This window comes from Equus przewalskii, chromosome 12 (genome assembly GCF_037783145.1).
Source record: "Equus przewalskii isolate Varuska chromosome 12, EquPr2, whole genome shotgun sequence".
NCBI classification, from domain to species: Eukaryota; Metazoa; Chordata; class Mammalia; order Perissodactyla; family Equidae; genus Equus; species Equus przewalskii.
In genome coordinates this window covers 31,572,192-31,597,380 of record NC_091842.1, presented here as the reverse complement: position 1 = coordinate 31,597,380, position 25,189 = coordinate 31,572,192, and the positions used below count along the sequence as shown (strand labels likewise).

At 41.5% G+C, this 25,189-nt stretch overlaps 1 long non-coding RNA gene across 1 annotated transcript in view; it reads right to left on the bottom strand.

The window, feature by feature from the left end:
• Window positions 1-463: 463 nt before the first annotated feature.
• The window catches only part of LOC139074759 (uncharacterized), a 42,955-nt gene continuing 18,229 nt past the window's right edge, over window positions 464-25,189 (bottom strand). Inside the window, exons 2-4 of the long non-coding RNA XR_011524498.1 lie at window positions 16,175-16,345; window positions 1,909-2,120; window positions 464-991 (exon numbers count right to left, since the gene is read on the bottom strand). This is a non-coding gene — a long non-coding RNA (uncharacterized lncRNA). The remainder of the gene's footprint in view (window positions 992-1,908; window positions 2,121-16,174; window positions 16,346-25,189) is intronic.

Here is a 25,189-nt window from a genome sequence, read left to right as displayed (position 1 = left end):
AACAGAGGCCTCTGGTGGTACCGTGGGGAGGTGTGGAGCTGGGAGACCCCTTCAGAATTGTCCCAAATTGACACACGGGGAATGGGCATTTGCATCCCTCTATTGACCACTTATTGGGGGTGGGCTGCCCCTGGGGGAGGTATAAACAAGGGCAAGTCCAGGGAAGAGACTAAGCTATGAGTCCCCAGAAGCCAAAACTCTTGACAGCTTGGAGAATAAATGCCTTGGTCCTAAGAAACATCTCATGGCAAACCACAGCAGTCACTGCAAGCACCAAATTACCTTTAGGGCTCTGTGGTAGATGTTTTACCTATAGCTTCTCATGTATTTCCTCATCAGAACACACTGTACGGTGTAGGCATCATTCTTCCCATTTCACAGATGAGGAAATTGAGGTGGATTAGGATATTACGGGTTAGAATATTTTTGGAGACAAGTGACTAAAAATCCAATTCAAACTAGCTTAAGCAAAAGAAATTAATTTATTTGCTTTCGAAACTGAAACATCCACCCATAGATTTGGCTTCAAGTCCAGTTGCAGCCAGGGTTCAAATGGTAACATCAGGACCCAGTCTCTCTCTATTGGCTCTGCTGTCCTCTGTGTTGTCGTCACCTGCAGATCTTGAGTCATTGCTCCCAGGTTATTGACACTTGGTCATTTCAACTCAAGCAAAAGTCTTGGAATAGATCCCCTTGACGCTGATTGGCCTGGGTTGGTCATGTGACCATCTTGAACCAATCGCTGAAGCCACGAGGATGAGGTGAACTGGCTGGTACGGCCCAGGTCACATGATCCACCTCCGGATCCAGGAATGGAGTCCCGTTCACCAGAACCGCCTGGGTTGAGAGAGGTAGAAGGTAGATCCTGCACTCATAAAAACCTGTTATCTTGTTATCTAAAGAAGGAGGAGGCGATGCTAGGCAGCAGATACGACAGACGTCCACTCCAGAGTCTCAGGAAGGTGAAATCATTTATCTCAAGGTCAGAAGCCTGTAAAGATAGAGCCAGGTTCATCACATCTGTCTGCCTCCACAGCCCTTTCTGTTTTCCCTCCGCCTCTTGGGAAAGAAGAAGAAACCACTGAGGCGATTTAGAGGAAGAATCAGCAAACTACAGCTCATGAATCAAACGCAGCCCACCGCCTGTTTTTATAAGCAGTTTTATTGAAACACAGGCAAACCCATTCACGTGTGTATTATCCATGGCTGCTTTTGCGCTACAACCACAGAGACTGCATGGTCCCCAAAGCCTAAATGATTTGCTATTTGACCCTTAACTGAAAAAGTTTACCACGGCTTTATTCAGAGAATGGTTCTCTCTTGATAGATTCCGGCGGTTGCCCTTGCGGATGGAGCCAGCGTGACGTGAGGCTTCTCTCATTTCCCTCCTTCTTCTACTCCCACGTGGAATCGTGGGTCACCAGCTGTGTTTCCTGCTTTCTTCCCTATCCACCTAATACCAGGTTCATTTATCTCCCCCAGAAGAATCCCTCAATTGAAAAGCGAAAACAATTCAGGAAGGAAGACTTGCAACACACATCGCGTGTGTGAATGCTCCAGAAATTCGCCAGTTACACACATCGCTAATCTGGAAGGTGTTTTATTTCACTTCGAGAGAACTGAGAAACTTAACAGCCACTAATATCACAACAAAACTCAGCTCAGTCTCTCCATTAGACTGAAAGGGTTTTATTCTCCGTGTTCCTCTGTCAGATTTTAAAAGGATATGGTTTTATTCCCCTTCTCATCTAATATTGGAACATATCAATCTACAGCAAGATCACATTTTTAAATGATGTTCTAGTATTTCAAGAGGCATTTTAAAGGGAGAAACATAGCTCCACTCTAGAGAAAGCTCATGGTGGAAAAGAAAGTACCTTTATCTCCAGTGATTCAAGAAATACTTACTGATGCTGGGCCCAGCGGCTTGCTGGCTGGAGGAGGAGATGAGGTTCAGAAGGGGGATGTGAGTTGCTCAGCATCACACAGCCGTGTTAGAGTCAGGACATCTGTGCGCTTCCTTCTTATAGCTGTTGGATACTTTCCATACCCTTGAGGTGAGGCTTGGACTCTGGTTGGAACAAGAAGTGATGTCCTATGCTCTGCTGAGATATAGCACCCTAGAGAATAAAAAATGCCAGCTCTTGCCATTTTCTGGTGTGAATAGCTCAATATTTACCCATTTCTCTTGGAAGAAAGTCACGCAGTGGGCCATGGCTGCCAGCCCCCACATAGTCCAAGCCTTCATGACCTGGTGGTTTATTCTCTCAACAGACCTTTTCTCTGCAGCCACACACACCCTCCGTCTGTTGCTTGTACTGTTCACAGTACCTGCCATCACAGAGGCTATGCGTTTATGCAGTCCCCACATGCACTCATCCTACCCCCTCCCACCAGCCACTTTTCACCCATCTAATCATCCCTAATTCTTTAGGTCTCAGTTTAAATGTCATGCCTTCAAAGCACTCCCATGGCTCCTGCCCCAACCACTGACTTTTCTGACTAGGTGAGGTTCCTGGTGAAATTCTCATTTTCTTGTTCTATTTATTCATCACACTGATCACATTTGTAATTATTTACTTAATGAGAGTCTCTCCCATTTCTCTGTAAACTTCATGGAGGCGGGAACTGAGCTAGTTGTTCTGTTCACTGCCTTATAAGCAGTGCCCGGCATAATGCCTGACAAATTGTGGGTGCTCACTCTTCATGTGTTGACTAACCAGCCAAAATGGACTTCAGGCTCTGGGGTGGAGGAGAGTAGCAGATGCTTGCATTGTAATGGACGATGGGACTGGCGGGCATTTGTCTTTCCACATTCCTTTATGATGTGCCTTTCAAAAGCCTTGTTTAATCCCACAGGGCTCCTGTAAGCCCCTAGATTTTGCACCTGCCGTCGAATAAAGCAGGTCTCTGAGACCCTCACTTCATTCACGAGCTTATTCCTGAACCTCCTCTCCTAACCCTCCTTACGATCCAGACCAGCTTCTGACCTCTCAGATTCTCCTTCTGATTTAATTTCTCTAGCATATAGACCTGTCTTCAGATAGATCTGCCTTTCCCCACCCCCAAACCATGATTGGGGCTCCATCCTTCCTAGCTGGAGATGTGCCTTGTCCCATAGGCCAGAGCTTACTCTGGTTCCTGAGAAATGCAGCGCCAAGGATGCTCCAGCCTAATTCGCATCCTCTCAGTTTTTCAAGCCTTCTGCTCCCTCCCCCACAGAGTTCTGCACCTGCTTTTTCCGCTGTCTGGAGTGTTCTCCCTCCAACCCTGTTCACTTGGTTAACTCATACTCATGCTGAAGACACCGACTCAAATAGGAGTCCTTCTCTGACTCTCAAGGCAGGTCAGGCTCTCCTGCTATATCTTCTCTTAACATCATAAACGCTGTATTTGTAGAAAATACTTGGAGCACTTTAGAAGGTTGTATTAATGAGAGTATTCTCATTGATGTCTATGTGTTCTAGACTGTAAACTCCAAAAAGGCTGGAATCATGTCTTTTTTTGTTCATTATCACAATCTCAATGTCTGGCACAGAGTATGTGCTTAAAATTTTGGTTAAATGAGTGAAAGAAGAAATTATTCAAATTGGGTAATCCTCCTTGAGCCTCTTCCTCCATTTCCACACTAAGAGCATGGACGATGTCTTTTATGACTTCCCCTGAATGTCTCCTACAATAGGGAGGGCAAATATGAGGCATATACACCCTCAATTCCTACTCGTGAGAGCTTGAACAAGCTACTCACTTGCTCTGCTCCTCAGTCTCTGCCTTCTAAAATGATTCATCGAATAACTGCCCCAAAGGGCACAATCATTCATCCACTCAGTAAAGAGCAATTCTCAAAGTGATGTCCCAGGACTAACCACATGGGAACTACCTGGACCAGTTATTAATGATGCAGGTTCCTACTGACTATTTGAAGATTTTAGAACCAAAACCTCTTTAGGTGCAACTCATCAATATGCATTTTAACAAGCATTATTGATGATTCATATGCACCTTCAAGATGGGAATCAATGGGCGCAGTGAGTTGTTGTGATGATTAAAGAAGATCTTATATATAAAGCAGATTTGGAGTTGCTTTATACCACAGAGACTGGCACATGATCAGTGTCGCACATCACTCTGTCTTTCCATCTACTTACCCATCCATCTACCTAATTGTCTATCTTTCTCCATCTTTTCCAATATACTACTTTCCTTTCTTCCTCTAATTGTTTACTCGCATTTATTTGCTTTTCCCATCTTATCCTAAATATTTTACTTGACCCACACCAAGTGATGAGAGAACTCTAGGAAATGTATAAGACAAAGATGAAGCTCCTCAGGGAGCTCCTAGCAGAGAGGAGATCTGGAACTCAGCAACTATATAAAGATATGTGGACACATCTTGGCCCTTGGGTCTCAATGTCTGCAAACTGCCTCTCCTCTCCTCTTTTCTCCTGTCTCATGAAGCCCCGTTCTGTGCTCACCCAAATGACTCTAGTTCTGGTTCTCACACTTTCTCCAGCCCATGCTTCTTTGTCATTTGGAGATAGGCACAGTGGCTCATTCACCATATCCCACCTATGCATTCAGAACTTCTTCCTCCTCAGGGTAATCACAGGGTAAGATTAATTATGCTAATCAGCCTCTACAGGCTGACACAATTAACCAGAGCATGAGATAGCTCCAGAAATCTGTATAGAAGCCTCTTACCTGCTGAGTTTAATTTCACCATCCAGCACGGTAATTAAGGGGGGTGGGAGAGAAGAGTTTGCTCTTTGCAACCAAAGGGCACATGGTTCCATCCTTTAATGGAAGTTGTAGGAAGCTTTCCAGGGGATATCTGGCCACTTAATGCCCCTCTTGGGACCTGCCACTGGACATCTCCATCTTGAGGCTGGGTACCAGCATTGTAGCTAATTTTTTTTTCTTGTTGGTGTTATAAAATGAGGTATTCGTATTTTGATACATTTTAAAATCTGTTTCCTTCCCCTATCTATTCTTTGACACCTTTCAAAATTTTCAATATTTTTCTTTATTCAAAAATAAGAAAAGTTGTGGGGCCAGCCCGGTGGTGCAGCGGTTAAGCTCACATGTTTCACTCTGGCAGCCTAGGGTTTACCGGTTCAGATCCTGGGTGTGGACCTACACACCACTTGTCAAGCCATGCTTTGGCAGGTGTCCCACATGTAAAGTGGAGGAAGATGGGCATGGATGTTAGCTCAGGACCCATCTTCCTCAGCAAAAAGAGGATTGGCAGCAGAGGTTAGCTCAGGGATAATCTTCCTCAAAAAGTAAAAAATAAGAAAAGTTGTTAAAACTTTAGATCAAGCATCCTTAACATGTATTTCATGGAGTGCTAATTCTGCAAGTTGCCTTGGGGATAAAAGTTTATAATCCAAATTTGGGAAGTTCAAATTTCTATATTCCCCTCTGGAAGAGTCAAAATGAACATTAGCATTTTCAAGCTCTGAAACTCCCGTAAGAAAACATGTTTAACTATGGTTAACCCAATATTTACCCAAATTTATTTTACCATAGATTTTAATTTTGTTTCCCCCAAAAGTTGACCCTAAGATAAGGACTGGATTATAGTTAGTTTATTTCAGAAAACAGAAGTGAAGGAGTGCGAAAAGAGAGGCAGGACAGAGAAGAAAACCAATCAAGAGTGTATTAACGAACTCATTACTGCTAAGGACAATCGGGGTTTAGTCTTGCTGAGGACCCCCTAAAGATTCATGTAGAATGCATCACAGAATTGTGCTGCTGGAGGATAGAAAAGCTTAGGCATTTATCCACTGACTCATATCCCTCATTATTGGGAAGTTACCCTAAGGGGACTTTAACCTTCATGTACTTCTGAGTTGATCAGTTGCTAAGCCTCCTCCAGCTTTGGGGAAAGCAGAATGGAAAGACTTCATGACTCTTAACATGGGACACTGACAAGGGGACGGGGAACTGTCTACCACAGCAGTGCTGAAATCTGGAGGACTAAAGGGACGTGGCATGGAAATCACAAGCACCTACTATACCATATAATCTTTAAAAACTTTAGAATTCTAGGTTATTAACATCCAAAATACTTGTATTCTATGTATATAATTTAGGAAACACTGCTCTGTTTGAAATTATTAGTGCTCATCTATATCTGGTTCTCCAGCCCCCTTGAAGTGACTAATCCTGGTCATCTAAGAGTAGAATGGTGTACTCCAAGCTGAGGGAGTAACAGTTTCTGTCCAACACTCCATCTTTCTCTTCTCCTGCAGTGGCAACCCTGAATGCACCTAGTGAGATGGCCACAAGAAGGAAGCAGACTGGATCCCTGAGTGACCTTGGAAGGGACTACCCCAGTGAGTTGACAGACCTGCCACGGATCTTGAGTGAACAATAAATCAGCTTTTATGTGTCAATCCATTGGAATTTAGAGCTTTGTGTTTATCACAGTAAAGCCTGGCCTACCCTGAATCACACAACAGCCTTAGAGATTACAGCCACAGAAGAGCAAAAGGTCATTGTAACTTCTAGGATATTCCTTACACAGGATATCTGATATGGGCCAGCTGGTGTTATATCAAAAAACCAGGGGAGGATAAAGAAGGACTGAACTTGTCTGTGCCTCTTAGTGTAAGTAACAGAGAATCGTAAAGACAAGTAGAGGAAGGATCGGGTGAGTGACCCAAGCACTGAATGGGCATGTCCTATTTCTGCAGAATGAGATCCTCAAGAGGGAGGTGTCCAATTTGATGGGAGCACATATGGATCCAACTCTTCCTAAAAAGTAAAAGGGATCTGAGTGTTGTGCTTCTATGCCTTGCTCTTAACTCTTTAAATGAGCTCATTGATCTATAAAACATATACTTGCTGGCCTATACATATGAATGATTAAAGTAATGTCTCCTGCCATTGCTCATTCCAATTTCCTTTCAGTACATTTTTCCTATTTAAACTAGCTCTGAAATCTTGGCTCTGTAACCTTTATTCAAGCATTTTTCTGCTCCCAAACTTTGGGGAATCCAATTATACTTATATTTGACTGTTTGAATCCATCCCACAGCTCACTGATGCTCTGTTAATGTTTAAAATTCTGTTTTATCGCTTTATTTAAATTTGGATAGTTCCTATTGCTATGTCTTCAAGTTCACTAATCTTTTCTTCTGCCACATCTAATCTCCTGTTAATCTCATCTAGTGTTGTTTTAATCACACACATTGTAGTTTTCATTTCAAAAATGTCAATGTGTGGGGCCAGCCTGGTGGTGTAATGGTTAAGTTCACGCATTCCACTTCAGCAGCCTAGGGTTCACATGTTTGGATCCCAGGTGTGGACCTGCCACCAGTCATCAAGCCATGCTGTGGTGGCATCCCATATAAAATAGAGGAATATTGGCACAGATGTTAGCTCAGCGACAATCTTCCTCAAGCAAAAAGAGGAAGATTGGCAACAGATGTTAGCTCAGGGCCAATCTTCCTCACAAAAAGAAAAAAAAGTCAATGTGAGTCTTTTTTATATCTTCCATATATCTACTTAACTTCTGATATTGTGAATACAATTATTACAGCTACTTTAATATCCTTGTATGCTAATTCAAATATCTGTGTCAGTTCTAGGTCAATTTTGATTAATTAGTCTGCTCATTATGGGTCATATTTTCTTGCCAATTAATTCTTGATTGGATGCCAGACATTGTGAATTATGCCTTGTTGGGTGCTGACCATCTTTGTATTCCTATAAATATTCTTGAGCGTGTTATGGGACACAGTTTTATTCCTTGGAAAAGTTTTATCCTTTCAGATCTTGCTTTTAATATTTGTTAGGCAGGACCAGAGCATTGCTCAGTCTTGGTCTAATTATTCCCCATTGTGAGGCATGATCCTTCTATGTACTCACCCCAATGCCTCATAAATCAGAGGTTTTCTAGTCTGGCTGGTGGAACAGGCATGACTCCCAGCCCTGTGGGAGCACTGAGCCCTGCTACCTCTAATCTTTTGGGGTGATTCTTTCCCTCACATCAAGTAGTTTCCTCACCTGCATGTGCTAATCAGTATTCAGTCAAACATTCAAGAGGTACCCTCTTCAGCCTTGAGGAAAAAATCCCCCCGATCTACTTAAATCACTGCTTTTCTTGGTTTCTGTTACTTGCAGCTGAGCATATTCTTGAATTTGCCCCTCTGCCCCTTTCCTCCGTAGAGAACAATTTGGGTCTGTACCATTACCCCAACACAGAAAACAGAAACAAGTCAATTCTGCTTGGAGGACCTCCCCGACCCCAATTCCCAGTGGATCTGATAGAATTGATGTGGAAATAGAAACTTAGAGGTGGGAATTTTTTCTTTAAAGCAAGGTAAAACATGATTAGAATAGCTACATGTATTGCACATTTATAGCTACATTTATTGCTATTTATGTGTCAGACACTGGGCTAAGCACTTTACATAAATTACCTCATTTAATCTTCCAAATTACGTTAAGATGTAGGGATTTATATATTTATTCAACAAATGTTTCTGGATTATTTGAACAGTTCTTGGTACTGTGGACATTGCCATGAATTAATACAAGGTACTTTCCATCCATGGAGTTACATTCTGGTGAGGGAGACAGACAACATCGAATAAATAAAATAAAAATACAAGGCTATGAACAGATCACTGAAGATCACTAAAATGTGATAAAGATAGAACATGTGTCACTTTAGGTCAGGTCACTGTGGAGGGTGCTCTGAGGTGCCATTTAAGGTGATGTCTAAATGACAAGAGTGAAACAATGACAGGAATATCAGGATAATCCAGGAAGAGGTTACAGCTGGTTCAAAGCCCTTAAGTTAAGAACAAGCATGGTGGGTCCAAAGAATAGCACCAAAAATAGCCAGTGTCACTGGAGAGTGAAGAGTAAGAAGAGATAGGGTTCTGGGTATTGGTAGGAGCAGAGTCATGACAGTCATGTTGGACTCAGTAAACCAAGGCCAGGGGTTTTCATTCCATCCCAAATACAATGGTAGGTCATTGGAGGATCTTAAGCAAGGTAGTGCTATGATCCTATTTTTTTTGTTTGCAAAATCAATCTGGCTGCGCTTCAGTGAATAGTTTATGAGGGGCAAGAATGGAAGTAAGGAAATGAATTAGGAAGCTTTACAGTTGTCCTCAGGATGACAGGACTCCGCTTGGCTATGGTGAGACTAAAGATGGAGGGATGAAGATGAAACTGGTATATGTTTTGGGGGTGGAGTTTTCAGAGCTCACTCCTAATTTGGCTCTGAGCTGTGAGACAGGAGGATCAAGAATTGCTCTTAGGATTTTGGCTAAGGAATTTTCATCCTCATTTTCTATGTGAGGAAATAGAGGCATATATGAAGAGATTATATTTTGGAGAGATTATACGACTTTCTAAAGGTCACACAGCTAGCCCATAACATTCATTTATAATGTGTTTATTTATTCATTCAACAAATATGTGTGAGGTACAGCAGAAACATGAATAGTCAAGATAGTCATAGTCTCTCATAGAATTCACAGGTGTAGAGGAGAAAAGAATGTATAAATAATTACACACACAAGCCCAGACGCACAGAGAATATTTATTCATTATTAAGGTGCTTCAAAGAATCTGAAATTCAAACTCAGTCTTTATAACTCAAAGCTCATGCTATACCTCATGTAATAGTTGATTGAATTTCCCAGGGTTTGAAAGGAGAAACCCAGGAGTCTGGACTGCACAGACCCTCCCTGCCATTCCACGTAGCCACCTTATTGTTTGCTTGGGTTCTTGTCACTCAGCCACAAGCACCTCTGGATTTTTTCTTTTAATCTTTCTCCTCATATTTTCCACTCGTGGAAATCCACTTCAGGACTCTTGGCAAACAATTACTGAATACCTACTATGTGTCAGGCACCAGGCTAGTCACTGGAGAATCAAAAATGAGTAAGAGATCCTCCTGTCCTCAAAGGATCCACAGTCCAATTGGAAAACAGAATCAAAAGCAATTATTTCAACCCAGTATGATTAGTGTCATGACTGATAAGCACAGGATGCCATCAGACCACAGAGGAGAGCACCCTACACAGACTGGAAAAAAGTAATTAGAAAGACTTTCTTAGAGGGAGCGATTTAAGAGAAGAAGGATTTTGCCACACAAAAAGGAGAGAAAAAGAATTCTAAGACAGACAGAGCAGTCCAAGTAAAATCATAGGTTTTTGAAATAACACGCAAGTTCAGGGGACTATGATGTGCTCGGACCATAAAGAGAAGGAGGTGATGGAAGGAGAGGAGGTTGGAGAAGGGGTCCTAGCCCGTCCTCACATGAAATTCATCACGAAGCCTCTTTTTCCCACAATCCCTCCTCCCTTTCTTTCTCCCTTCCCCCTTTCCTTCTTCCAAAAAAAAAAAAAAGAAAGAAAGAAAGAAAGAAAAAGAACAGGAAGGACTTCCCAATGCAAACTGGAATCTGCATTTAAAAGACTAGACTTCCTTGCTTTTCTCCCCATCTTGCCATCTGGGGACCTGCTGTATCTGATCATGGATCGTCTTTTGTTTGGGGGGCATCTCAGTCTCAGGGTTTTCATCTGAAATTCTTTCCGTCCCTCTTCCATCCGGCTGTTTCTTTAACTAAAAAGGGAACCTGCCAGGGGGAACATGTCAGGATCTTGACAGAATCTACTGTCTGTATATATTTTAAAACACATGAAAGGGACTCTGAGTCACTTAGGGGCATTTCCTGTTCCTTGCATTTCTGTTCTAAGGACTGTCACCAAAGTTCGCCTCTCAATGCTGAGAGTTTTGGGCTTCTTCCTAGAGTCAGAGAGAAATATTTAGGGAACTCTCCTGGGTTAAGCCCTTGAAAGTTTTTACCTTGTAGGGACAAATATATGTAATTCTTCTCCTGAGAGCTCTCAATTATCCTTTCAGCTCTCCAACACACATGAACACACAAGCACACATGTACAACACATGCATGCACACAGACACACATGCACACACACACACACATTCTCTAGTTCTTTAATTATCTTTTTTTTAACCGAAATATAAACTCTTGCAGGAATCTCTGAGAACAGTGCCCCAGTTTACGGTTCTGGTCGACCAGGGCTTGCGCTGTAACTTGGGAATTTTGTCAGCTCCTGATCCCATGGCAAAGCATTTCAGGGAGGACCCCCTACCGTTATTTTATGTTCACGGTTGATTTTAATGTCTTTTATCCCATTTTTGGAGAAACTGCTGAAGGAATTTAAAAAATACACCCCTCTTTTCATTTCACTAGGAACCCAACGTGACCTATAAGAATTTGTAAAATTTAACTAATAGAAAACGTTTTTAAAAGCCAGGGAGATAAATAGATAGATAGATAGATAGATAGATAGATAGATAAGAAGGTAAGAAAAAGGAAAAGATTATATGTAAATATATAGGTCCACAAAATTACATATGCCCATATGGGTTTTCCATTTGGCTTTGAGCTGTCTGTCAACCTAAGAAAAAACATACACTTTCAAATCAATGTTTTCTTCCCAAAATAAGAAACCACACTCTAGAAAGAACCAATGTTGCCCTCTTGCTTTGGTCAGAAGGAATTATCCTGCAGCACTGGAGTCTGGTCCAGTCTCAGACTGTATTTTACTCCCCAGAAACCCTGGACCTCCTGTTGCATCCATTCCTAGATCTGCAAAATGCAGGCGTTGAACTATATCACCCCTGAAAGGTCCATTCCAGTTCTAATAGTCTAGGATTTTATAAATGACTTAGTCGTGGTTTAGTGATTCTGCCAAACGTATTCCCAAAATCATCACCTGCTTTCTGCAAAACAACCTTCCAGATCCTCTCAGTTTTCGTCTCTCTACTTGAGCATTTCTTAGTCCTCGTGAACCGGCACCACCAGGGGATTTAGGGGGAGGAAGGCGTTAAAAATGCAGACTCAAAGGCTGGACTCAGATCCATTGAATCCTAACGTCTGGGGTGGTGCTTGGGGCTGTGAACTTAACAAGCTGTCTGGGTGACTCTCATGGACCATCAGGGCTTCTGTTGTTTCCATAGGTAACGCTCTGTATTAGCTTCCTATTGCCACTGTGACAGATTCCCACAAACTTAGTGGCTTAAAACAACACAAGTTTATGCTTTTATGGCTCTGGAGGTTAGAGGTGCTAAGTTAGTTTCAGCGGGCTGAAATCAAGGTGTCAGCAGGGCCTCCTTCTGAAAGAATTCAGTTCCTTGCTTATCCCGGCTTCTAGCAGCTGCTCAAATTCTTTGGCTCATGGCCCTGAGTCACTCCTATTTCTGTTTCCTTTGTCACATCTCCGTCTCAGACTCAGACTCTGACCCTCCTGCCTCTCTTTTTCAAGGACCCTTGGGGTTACACAGGGTCCACTTGGATAACCCAAGATAATCTCCCCATCTCGAGATCCTTAATTCAACCACATCTGCAAAGTCCCTTTTGCCATGTAAGGTAACATATTCACAAGTTTTGGTTATGAGGATGTGAACATTTTGGGGGGGCCATTATTTATCCAATCACATGCCCCCCTGGTTTTACTGGGGCTGATATAAGGGCCTCAGAATTCGTCGCTGGAATTTTTCTCTTGTAAGAGCCAATGAACTGACTCTAGGAGATGTCACTAAAACACTTGCTAATATTAATCTATATCCCACCAGGTAATCAGCAATTGCCTGCATCATACATCACTTAGAACCTTCCATTTCATAAATGCAAATATATTCTTCCCAGAGGACAGAGTCATGTCTATTAAAACAAGACGGTTTAAGGACCAGACTGACCTGAATTAGCATCTGCCTCCATCTTGCAAGCCACATGTTGCTTAACCTCTCTGCCTCTCAGTTTCCTCATCTGCAAAGTGGGTTCTCACAGCCATTAACTGGCAGTTAAGACTAGAGTCCTCTGCCTAGCTCATCTGACTCCTGGACCTGCGCTTTGCTTGGTGTGTGTGTGGCAGAGAAGGAATGATGACCAGAAGAGAGACTTTCTTTCATTTTCTATAATATGCCTTAATTTTTATTTTGAGTCTCAATTCCACCAAGCAGAGGAAACTAAATCTTGGACTATTTCGGGGTTCTTCTTCCCTCCTTTCTTGAAGGGTTTTGGCTAAGTTCTGGGGCTTCTAGAGTGACGTTGAGCTAAAGGATGTCTATTTTTCTGTCTTTCTGTGTGTGCTAGCACCCCCTGAGAAGCATTCTATCCCATCTAGACAGAGCCATGGCCACTCCAGGTCTCAGTCACTCTCAGCCTCTCCTGAACCTGAGAAACATTTGATTTCTCTTTCTCAGGCTTGAGGAACAGGGAGAGAAGGATGCCCAAGACACTTCTCACTCCGTAAGCAACCCCCTGGTCTCTGCACTATGCCTGTCCCTCCGAGTCTGGGGAATCTCAGTGCATCTATCAGGACAGTTGGCCACTTCCATTTATCCTCTGCTACTCCCAGGCACTCCCAGGACGGGGCATTCTAGAGTCCTGCTATTTTTGAGCTGTACTCTTTCCAAGCATCTATGCCAAGCATCTTCTGGAGCAAACTATGTCAGACTCTCATCCTAGTTGCTTTCTTTTGTAGATAGGCAGAGATAAGAGGCTGAGAATGGTTCAAGGTAGCCATTGTGACCAGAGCTCCTGATGCCACCATGATTTCTTTGCCATAAAAGGAGTTATACGTGTGTCCATCCCTTGCAGACAGCCCTTTGGCAGCAGAAACTCAGAAGGTGGTGGAAGGGTCATAGATAGGATAAAACACTTATGTTTAATTGCCTAGGGAGGGTCAGAAACTACTTTTTGTTCTGCTTTGTCAAGCTAATTAGTTGGAAAAGAATGTGCTCAGCACATAAACAAGAGCCTTTTTTCTAAAAGCAATTAGAAACGACCCTAATCTTATTCATTTAAACACACGCCCCACCACAAAGTTGGAAAGACACCAAAGAGTTGGAAAGACACCAAAATCAGGGCTGATGACTGCCTTTGCTAATCCTCAAACCTTTGCATTTAAAGACTGATCTTCCTTTCTGAAAAGCTTCTCTTGGGCTAATCCCTGAATGTTCATTTTTCAAAGGGTTAGCAGCGACAGTGTCACGCTCAAACTTCCTCTTGTGCTTCCACCACAGCCGCCGGTCCTTCCCCCATCTCATATCTCACACACTGTTTTGTAATTGATGGCTTATGTGGCCCTGTCTTCTGCCAGCCAGGAAACACTGAGACCAGGTGTGTGTCCACCACCATGGGCTCAGTGCCCTGCACTGTGCCTGGCACACAGAAGGTGCTGAGTAAATCGTTGTTGAATAAACCAATGAATGAATGAATGCCTTCCCTAAGAGGAAAGGTAGAAAGTGCCAGAGATTATTGCTGGGATGATGAGAATCTGCAAATCTGCAAGGCAAATGACACTGAGAATGGAAACTGTCTTCCCCCAAATTTCTAGAAAACTGAACGTCAAAACTGAAGCAGCAAAGAATTACAAAATGGCAGTTCTCCAATTCTACATGCTTTGATTAAGTAATCAGGGCCACTATTTATTAAACACATATCACACTGTGATGAAGCACTCTATGTGCCTCCCTCCCTCTTTTTGGTACCTGAGTTGGATGTCTTCCATTGGCCCCTCCAGGTTCACCCTCTACCCCTCTCCATCACGCTCTGGGTGCTGGGATGTTAACTTTATATATAGACTGCGTGGGTTCTCTCAACCTCCAGCTTCTAGATGGATTCAACAAACGGGAGGCACCAGCAGAAGTCAGAGGGAATGCATAGAGTACGGTCAAGGTATTTATTCCCCTGGCTCCCTCTCTACCCGTCACCATGGGTGAGCTGGCTGCATCAACTGTTGGAGACCACAGTTCCTATCTTGCAGCCCTCTCCATATGACTAACTTTCCCAGGTGGCGGTAACCACCTCTTCCTCTTACCCTTTCAGGCTTTGGGATAGTATCAGTTGCCTTCTGTTACTATCCCAGGGGCATTTGTTATGCTTTGTGGGTTTCCTTAACCCCTGTCCACATTTTTCTCAAGACAACAGTTCCGTGGTGCAGGTTACGAATAGCTCCATTTTAAACAGAGGACATTAAGTTCTCAAGGAGATTAAGAGAATGTCCAAGATCAGAGTCAGCAGGAGCACATCCTCAAACCTAGATCTGTGTGACTCTAATGCCAATGACCTCACTCCCCTATCTCCAAGAGAGGAGTGGGGTGGTGCTTCAAGTGTGGATATAACTCGCAGAAAAACTGACTAGAAGAATGTTTAGTTGGGGCCAAGAGTAGATTTTGCATTCCAGAGCTCCACTTCCACAGATGGCCACTTAGAGTTTGGCTCCGCAGGTTAGCGGTGGTTCATCGAGAGTTCAAACCCCATCACAGACACGTGTGGGTGAATAAGTGGCAGGGTCTTTGGTTCTTCCAAGTGCCTGAGACAGGCATGCAGATGTGTGGGGGTGTGTACAAGAGAGCCTCGAGTGGATTTCCCTCTTGGATACAGCCTATAAATATGCATGTTGGGTCCCATGAATCATTTAGGGCTGGGTTGGTTGCATTTTTTATTTTTTAAGGGATGGTTTGACTGACTCAGAGATGTTGGCAAGCACCCCTGAGGCCAGAGTGGAACCAAAGGCTTTACAGAAATTGGAAGGAAACCAGATATTTGTTGCCTAACTTTATTCTGAGAACTTTCTCTAAGTCGGACAAGGTACCAGCGAGGAGGGAAAACCAGTCACGGATGAGCTTATTTCAGCGTGGTAAAGGTTTGGGGAAATTTCACAGCTTTTAGGATTTGTTTTTACCACTTATTACAATTGTGGTTTTGAGTAAGTCCCCTCAATTCTCTGAGCCTAGGTTTCCATGTCACCAAAAAGGGGGGACGAACTGAATGAGATGTATGTGTATAAAGCACCAGAACAAGACATAGATTATACACGCATAACTGTTGACTTCCTTCCTTCTCCCTCTCACGTTGCTCCAGTCCACAGCCAAATCAGATGCCCAGCACACTTACAGCCAGGCCTCAGAGACTAGCAATTGTTAATTGGTAAATGTTGCCTCTTTGGTGGTATGGTGTATCAGTCAAGTTATGCTGCAGTGACATACTTAACTCCTTGTTCTCATGCCATACAGCCTCTTCACTCCTGTGCTGTCTGCCCAGACATCCTTTGTCACCCCTCTCCACTCCACCCAGAGGGTTATCCTAGAAGCTTCCATGTTAGAACTATATTACCTGACTCCTGGATAGAGTTGATTCCAGATGGTCCATGGATCAGCATCTAATCCAATCAGATTCCTTCCCTGAGAACTGAGGATCTGGAACCGAGAAAGAAACCCTATCTGTCTTCAGGACTGTAAAAGGGTAAAGCTTGAGAGCTGTTGGTAAGATGTGGAGGAAGCCAGCCTGGGGAGAGAGAGAAAGAAAATGGAATAAGCACTCAGAGAAGAGGTGATTGGGAGAAGAGATCACCTTGGGAGTATTCAAGCGCCTGGTTCCAATTAGATCTGAGCCTCAGTCACATTGCCCTTTTGGCTTCTGTCAGTCACCCCAGTATTCTATTTTTTTTAAGACTCATTGGATTTCTATCACTTGCAACCAAGAGTCAACACACAGGGAGCAGATTAACATCTGTCGACTTGGAGTTTTTTTAATTATTATTTTGAAAAATTTTAGACTTATTGCCAACATATTTTTACTCCACATCATTTCTGCTTTGAATTTGCCCATTTATAAAATGAGAAGAGTGATTTTTCTGGAACAATCCTTTTTTAGCAGGTTGTGTGTAAATCATCTACTCCAGTGCTAAGCACATAGTAGGTACTCCATGGGGACACACAAGAACTCTCTCCTCACCCCCTTTCTCCTGGAGATGTTTGCTTCCTGGTTCTGCACCAGGCTAAAGGGTTGCTTGCCCATCTTTCTGGTCCCGTTTCTGAGTGAATGGCTCCTCTCTCCTTCCCCACTGCTTGCATATACATTTAGGCTGGGACAGTTGGGTTGGGGCAATGAAGATGCTCTTGGGAGCTTGAGATGGTGGGGATAGTCTGGAATGAGGGAAGAGAATCCCTTTTAAAGCAACTGATCTTACTCAATGAAGTCAGAGACCTTCAAACAAGGTTAGTACTTGAACTTGACTCATATCCAAAGTAACAAACCATAGTGTCCACTCCAACTGTTCCATCTGGTGTTTTAGAAAGAGGATGGGCCACCAGGGAAGCTTGTTAGCCGGCGAACTTGACCCCAGCAGCCATGTCTCCCCTCTCTTCCCACTTAAACTCCTAATGGCTTTGTCACTCTACCTTTCTTCCCTCTGCATTAAATGTACATGGCCTAAGGACATCAAACTTCCTCAAATTGTAGAAAAAAGAAATTATTTCTAATTTTATGTCAAAGAGTGTGAAATATGTATTTGAGGATAATTTTTAAAAATCTAATTATGGACTGTTGTTGACCTATTGTCAGACCTCAAGTCTGGGAATCATTTTTTTCTATCATCTGGGAAGCTTTCATAGTAACACATCTTTTTTCTCATATCCAATGGCTGACTCTTTCTATAAGTAACCCCTTACATATGCTTAGAATTTTACAGCTGACAAGGCACCTCCAAAATGTTCTGGCAGTGTACATACTTCCGGGCACATGCACAGCAGGCACTAAAAAATATTTGCAGAATTAACGAGTGCCGTTTGGTAGCTACAGAAATGTTAAGAAATAGAAATGGCATTTTAAAATGATCATTCTCACTTTAAGATGAAAAACAAAAAGAGGTTCAGAGAGGTTGAGTGCCTTCCTCAAGATTACACAGCTAGTATGTACCTGAACTGGAACTCAAATCTAGGTCTTTATTCATTCCATAAACATCTCTTAGTCACTTATCATTGATGCTTCTATTGGCAATAGAAGAGTAAGGTCAAATAATATTCAGTAAATACCCTCAATGAGCTTATATCTAAAAGAGGAGCCCGGTAAAATAAATCAATGATTATAACATAACAGTTAACTCTTATTTATCATTATTTATCATTGATTATATGCCTGAGATTCTGTTAAATTTTACAGATATAGTCTCATTTAATCCCCCCCACTAATGCTATGAGATAGGTTATATTGTCTCCACTTCACAAATGGGGAAAATGAGGCACAGAGTGGTTAAGTAACTTTACCAAGATCACAGTGCAGGGAAGTGATAGAGCTGGGGTTGGAACCAGTGCACAGGGTTGTACATGGAATGCTAGGAATTTGATCAAGCCAGATGAAAATGAGTATATTCAACCACCTTTAACCTACAAAATGGCAATTTCATATGATTCACCTAAATAGAAAAATAGAAGTATGGTAGGCACACAGGATGGAAGGTCCAAGAGGGTACCCGTGGGGGATGTCAAGCTTTGCTGAGTTTGCAGAGATGAAGAGACAGAGAAGGTTTTGGACAGGGTGATCCAGGCAGAAGCCTAAAGAGGAGCAGAGGTACTTGGACATTTAAGAGCAAACACAATCACACCAATCGGGGCTTTGGGTGTTTGTGAAGAACGGTAGGAAATAAGGCTAGGAAAACATAGAGACCAGAACCTGGGGTTCTTGGGGAAAACTGAGTCTGAACCTTTCCTCTGGGCACTGCAGGATCTTCCCTTTCCTCGTCCTATTTCTTCCTGGGGCAATATATGTGTTGATTGACTCAAGCTCTTTCTGTGTCTTCTTTCCTTCTGCAGAGTGCCAGCACAACACTTAACACACAGGAGTTGCTCCACAAATGTCTGTTGATCAGTCAGTCGTCTGTCCAACACTATATTGTGGCAATGATAATATCAGACTGTCAGAGAAGTTAACGTAGTTTTAACTGTTATTTCAAACAGGTCGTAAGATATTCTTTGGTTTTCACTATCTGGAGAAGGAGAACGTTGTTTTTATTTTTTTCTTTAATTATTAAGCCCCTTTCAAGTTTTAGCAGTGAAAGACAGCCTAAACCCGAAGGCTATATTGCTGCAAGATCTATATTCAAATTCAGGTTCAACCCGTTTGTATTAAGCACTTATGTGCCAGATATTTTCACTTAAGCAAATTCACAGAAATCTTAAAATAACCCTGAAAAATAATTTTATTGTCACCATTTTATAAATAAGGAAACTGAGACAAATACATGAATAGATTTGCTCATGAACGGTGGAATCAAGATTTGAACTTGAACTTGGGTCTCTTTGTTCTTTGCTGTGACTCTTTCCTCTACAAAGATGCTACTGGGATCCATTGGTGATGATGATGATGGCAGCAATGATGTTGATGGTGGTAGACACAGAAGTGATCATTGCAAACACTGGTTGCCTTGCTATGTGCCAGCTATTATCCTAAGCAGAAATAACTTTGTTTATTTTTCAGAAACCTTCTCAAACAAAGCTCATGATCCTCAGTTTGGGGAAACTGAGGCTAACAAGGATTAAGCAAACTGCTGGGATTAAATAGCTTATTCATGGCAGGGTCAGGGCTTTAAATAAGAGCTAGTGGCCTCTGGAATCGAGGTATCTGCCGATTTTAGATTCCAGAACCCACTCTTGGCCTTACCCATCTCACTCCTCCTCCACCAAGAAGGAAGAACAAAGGAAACCTCCCATTTGCAAGGTTCTCAGCATCCTGTGTCACCATGACAACGAGCTCTAGTCAATTTGCTCACAAGGAGGGGAAAAGCAAAAGTCAAACAAAGCTTCTGTGGAACATTCTGTGGGCAAACACCGGGGCCAGTGTGCTTGGGCCTCTCTGTCCTCGATCAAATAGGGTGAATCACTCCTGGCATTGGAGCTGGGAGACGGGCCAGGTTCCTAAATAGGTAAGGTTAATGGTGCTCTCGGAGAGCCTTTGGGTCACTTTGAAAATTAATCCTTTTTCCTTCAGAACCTCAGCTCATAAATGATCAGATTAGAAATCAGAGGGGAGAAACAAATGAGAGTTCCTGGCAGGAATTTTAGAGCATCACAGCTTTCTTCTTAGGCTGACATCATCTCATCTCATCTCTCCTACCCATCCTCTGCCAAGGTCTGGTCTATTTGAAGACTGTCAAACCCCAAAAGAATGTAGACGCCAAAAAGTCAGAAGCCATGTTCAGCTCTTCACCCCTGTGCGCACAGTGCCTAACACAGTGCACTCCTAGGGGGCACTTACTAATCACTGATAGATAATTATTGATAAATTAATCGATTGATCGCAGAGAGCACAAGCAATGATTTGGTTGGGGCAGAAGGCTTTTGTTTCCAATATTAGAAAATTCAAAGTAGAGTGTTTTAACCTCTCTAGGAGGTGACATTTAAGCTGAAATTTGAATGACAAGAAGCAGCAAGTTATATGACTATGAAGAAGAGAATTTTGGGCAAAAGGAATAACAGATTCTGAGGTGGGAAGACGTATATTTGAGAAACAGCCAGAGGCTTCTGTGGCTAGAGAGAAATGAAGAACAGAGAGAGTAAGAGATGAGGCTGGAGAGACAAAAAGAGCCAGCTCCTGTCGTGAGGGTGTGGAATTGAAATTTTATTCTGAGTGTTATGTGAAGCCATTGAAGGGTTTTAAGCAAAAAAAAAGAGAGAAAAAAAAAGGATGTGTCATTCACTCAGTATCCCCAATGCTTGGCATATAACAGGTGCTCAGAAATGGGATGAATGAGCTGAGATAATGCATATAAAGTGCTTTTTAAACAATGGAATATTTCAGAATTGACAGTCATCATCATTTGGAGGAGAAAAAGACACTGCCCCCAGTATCATCCTCTTAACTCACAAAGCTATAACAGACTTCTGGGGAATGAGGGTGGAAATCTAGAGACGCTTGATTTTTACAGCACCTCTTTTCTGTTCAAATAACTTCAAACTACCTCAAGACGCCTGGTTGCAATAGCACTGGCCAGACTCCAGAAGAAATTTCCATGAAGAATTCACTCTTGGCCCCCGAGGTGGAACAGCAAGATCAAGAAGGGAATAGGTAATGGATTTTGCCTGACCCCTGATATCTGAGACACATGGGGCCCTGATATGGAGGAGGTACATTTTGATGAGGTCATGACTCCTTCATTGACTCCCATCCCCCCCCCAGTACTGCCTTTCTTGTTATATTCACCTGATGCCCGGAATTGTGACATGGTGGAGAGTGCAAAGAGAAAGAGTGAAGAGCAGTTGCTTATTGCCATCTGGGATGCAAGAGGTAAGCACTAAAGTGGGAGGAGTCAGGGAGAGAGAAGGAGAAGTAGAAAGGATGTACTCTGGGTAGTGTTTGATGCACTGCTTTTGACAAAGGAAGGACTACACACTATGATAAATAATCCTTGAATACCCACTGCAACATCACTGGGGCAGAGATCATTCTTCTGCTACACTCAAAATATAGCCACAGGCTTCAGAAATATGGTCAGCAGTGGGGGACATTAATCAGCAATCCATCAAAAGGTCTGAGGGATGGAGGTCCAACTGGACCCCAGAGGACAATTGGAGATGCAGAGGAAAATCCACACGCAACCCGTCTCTCAGCAAATACCAAGCCTGCCTAAGCCTCTCTTTATTTCTGAGAAAATAGAAGAAGAATAAAAAAACCAATAACCCGCGGTCTATGAAACAACTTCCTATCATAAAAAACATGGAACAGTGCACTCAAAATGCATAGAAAATGCACACATTTTTAAAAGATTTACTGAGAAAGAAAAGAAAATGTTAAAAAAGCATCTGGTATGCTCTTGATAAAATTCAAGGAAACAGGAACTTAGAGAGAAATGGTTAAGTAAATTGAGGTCCATCCATATGGTAGAAATATTATGCAGCCATTAAGAACCATGTTTGCAAAGACTAAATAATGACACAGAGAAATGCTTGCAATAGAATGCTATATTTTAAAAGTGGGAGTTGAAAACAATGAACGCCAAAGGATCCCAATCTGTGCATGAATGTGCATAGCAGCTTTATTCATAATAGGAAAAAGCCAGAAACAGCACAAATGTTCTTCAATGGGTGAATGGTTATACAAACTCTGGTCCACCCATGCATTGATACATGCAACATCCTGGATGGCTCTCAAGGGCATTATGCATAGCCAAAGAAGTCAATCCCCAAAGGTTATATGCTGTATGATTCCATTTACATAACATTCTTGAAATGACAAAACTGTAGAGATGGAAACAGATTAGCAGTTGCCGAGGTACAAGGATTGAATAGAGGGTGTGAATATAAGAGGGGGTGGAGGGGGATGAGGGAGCTCCTTTGTGATGATGGAACACTTCTTTATCTTGATTGTAGTAGTGGTTCCATGAATCTATACATGGGATCACACTGCACAGAACGACACACATACACACACAAATAAACACATGTGAAAATAAGTCTTAATAGGATCTGTGGCCAGAAAACAGTATTTTACCAATGTCAACTTCCTGGTTTTAATACTATGCTAAATTCTATGAGATGGCACCATCGGGAGCAGGGTGAAGGGCTCATGGGGCTCTGTGCTATTTTTGTAACTTCCTGTGAGACTGTAATTATTTCAAAATAATGTATACCAATGTGTACCAAATGTATACCAATGTGTACCAAACGTATACCAATGTATACCAAAGAATGACAAATTTTGACTACAAAAGATACTCCATTATACTAGCACTGATTTTTTTTCCTGGTTAATGGGATAATGGTCATTTTTATATTCTTCTGGGTACTTTTCAGTATTTCTTAAACTCTCTGCAGTAAATATATATTACTTTTAGAATCTGAAAAGAATTTATTACTTCAAAGTTTAGTGACTGAAATAAAATATTTGATCCCTGAAGAATATTCAAGGAAAAATATACGTAATAGTATTACAAAAGGGAATTGGGCGAAAGAAGAACTGAGAAGAAAGTATCCTGATAAGACGTAGGAACATTATAAAGAAATACAAAATGTAACCACAAAATTAAATCATACATTAAAAGCAGTGCAGAATACTATAGAAACTAACCAACAATGCGCAACAAGAACAAACATATTTTGCCCAGAATGAAGTGTACAAGAACAAAGACATGAAATAGCAAGATATACAATGACAGGTGTGTAGGACAAAACAAGAGATTCAGCACATCACTAACTGATGTTTCTAAAAAAAGCAATCATAATAAGACAAAAGCAATAATCGGAGAGAGAAAAGAGCAAAACATCTTCTAGATTTAGGGGTGACTTGAAATTGTAATTCAGATAGATACAGTGAATGGCACTATCTGGAAATAACCTGATAAAGTTTCAGAGTTTTAAGGATAAATTTTAAAAGTCCTACATGCAACTAGACAGAAAACAAAACAACTTAAAAAACGGTTTATCTAGAAAGATTAAACATCAACCTGGTCTCAGACTTTTCTTCCATAACATCAAGATTTGAGGAGGAAAGATTACGACCCAAGAAGCTCCACCAACCCCCCAAGATGTTATTAGTGTATGAGGCAATGAGAAAAGCATCCTAATACGTAACATAGGCTTTTGATAAAGTCAACACTCATTACATTAATAACAAAAGCTTACGGCAACTAGAATAAAATGAAAGTCCTCAAAACAATTTTTTAATTGTCTTAAGTCAATGATCAATATCATATGAGGAGATATTTCCACTGACATTAATAATAAGACAAGAAAGCCCACTATTATTTACTAATGTGCTGAATATTGTAGGCTATCCAACAGGTCATGAGAAATAAAGCAGTAAGTAAATTCATTACTACTTCCATAAGATATGTTTGCCTACTTAGAGAAAAAGTGAGCTGGAAAAAACAAATGGAAATAATAAGTATGTTCTGATGGTGACAAGTTGCAAAATCAATGTCTACACTTTCCTATATTTTTGAAATACAGGAATTAGAAAATACAAAAAAATATCAATTTACAGTAGCAATAATAAAAAAGAAAAAGAAAACACCCAGATCTAATAGATGAAACACACCCACACACAAGCAATCTTGGCCGGGGAGTGCACATGAAGATCTGAAGACCTCCATGGCCATTTACCCGAATAGGAAAAATGAACACGATTAAATTATCACTTCTTCTAAAAATAATTAATGCATTCAATTCAACGCAAATCAGAATTCTAAAAAGGATTGTTTTAGAACTTAATAAAATTGTTCTAAAGTTCATTTGAAAATATAAATGGATGGGGCTGACCAAGAAATTTGGGAGGAAAGGGGAGAGGTGCAAAATGATGGGTGTCTTGTCCTGCTCAATATTAAAATTCTAATAAGATACTACATAAAAGAGGAGTAAAAGATAAATGGTGCTGGGACAATTATCTATTGGTTCTGGAGGAAAAGAAACCTTAACCCGACAACACACACCAAAATAAATTCTAACCAGATTAAAATGTTAAATGCAAATCTATGAATAAAATCATAAACATGTGTAGATAAATATTTATTTTAAATCTGACAAGAAGGACATTTATAAACAATGGAAGAATCACAAAGTAAGCACTCAATAAATTCAACAATACATAACTTATTTAAATGATAAACCAAATAAAAGTAAAACAGCAAATTAAAAACATAGATAAATTCAGGCATACCCGAATATATAATATTCATATATATATATATCACAGAATATTATTCAGCCATAGAAGAGAAAAAAATTCTGCCCCTTGCAACGACATAGATAAACCCGAGGGCGTTATGCTCAGTGAAAGAAGTCAGACAGAGGCAGACAAATACTATGTGATTTCACTGACAGGTGGAATCTGAAAAAACGTAACTCACAGATACAGAGAACAGATTGTGTTTGCCAGAGACTGGAGGGTGGAGGAAATGGGGAGATGGCTGTCAAGGGACGCAAACTTCCAGTTAGCAGACGAGTTAGTGCTGAGATGTAATGTGTAGCATGGTGACTACAGCTAACGACACTGTACCGTCTATCTGAAACTACTATAGAACAGATCTTAAAAGTTCTCAAGATACACAAAAAATTGTAACAATGCGAGGTGGTGGATGTGTTAACTAAGCTTATTGTGGTAATCGTTTCACAATGTGTCCATATATCAAGCCATCACGTGGTACCCCTTAAACTTATACAATGTTATATGTCAATTATACCTCAATAAAGCTGGAAAAAATACTCTGGGGTGCAGTATCAGGGAGCTCCTTGTTGCCCCACCCAAGCCACATCCCCTAAATTAGTAACCAATCAGTAAGCAAGTTGACAGCTTGGGCCCCACTGTCCTAACTCCCTTGATGCCGAACACTCAATTGGCTCCAAAGTTGGGTAGGAACGA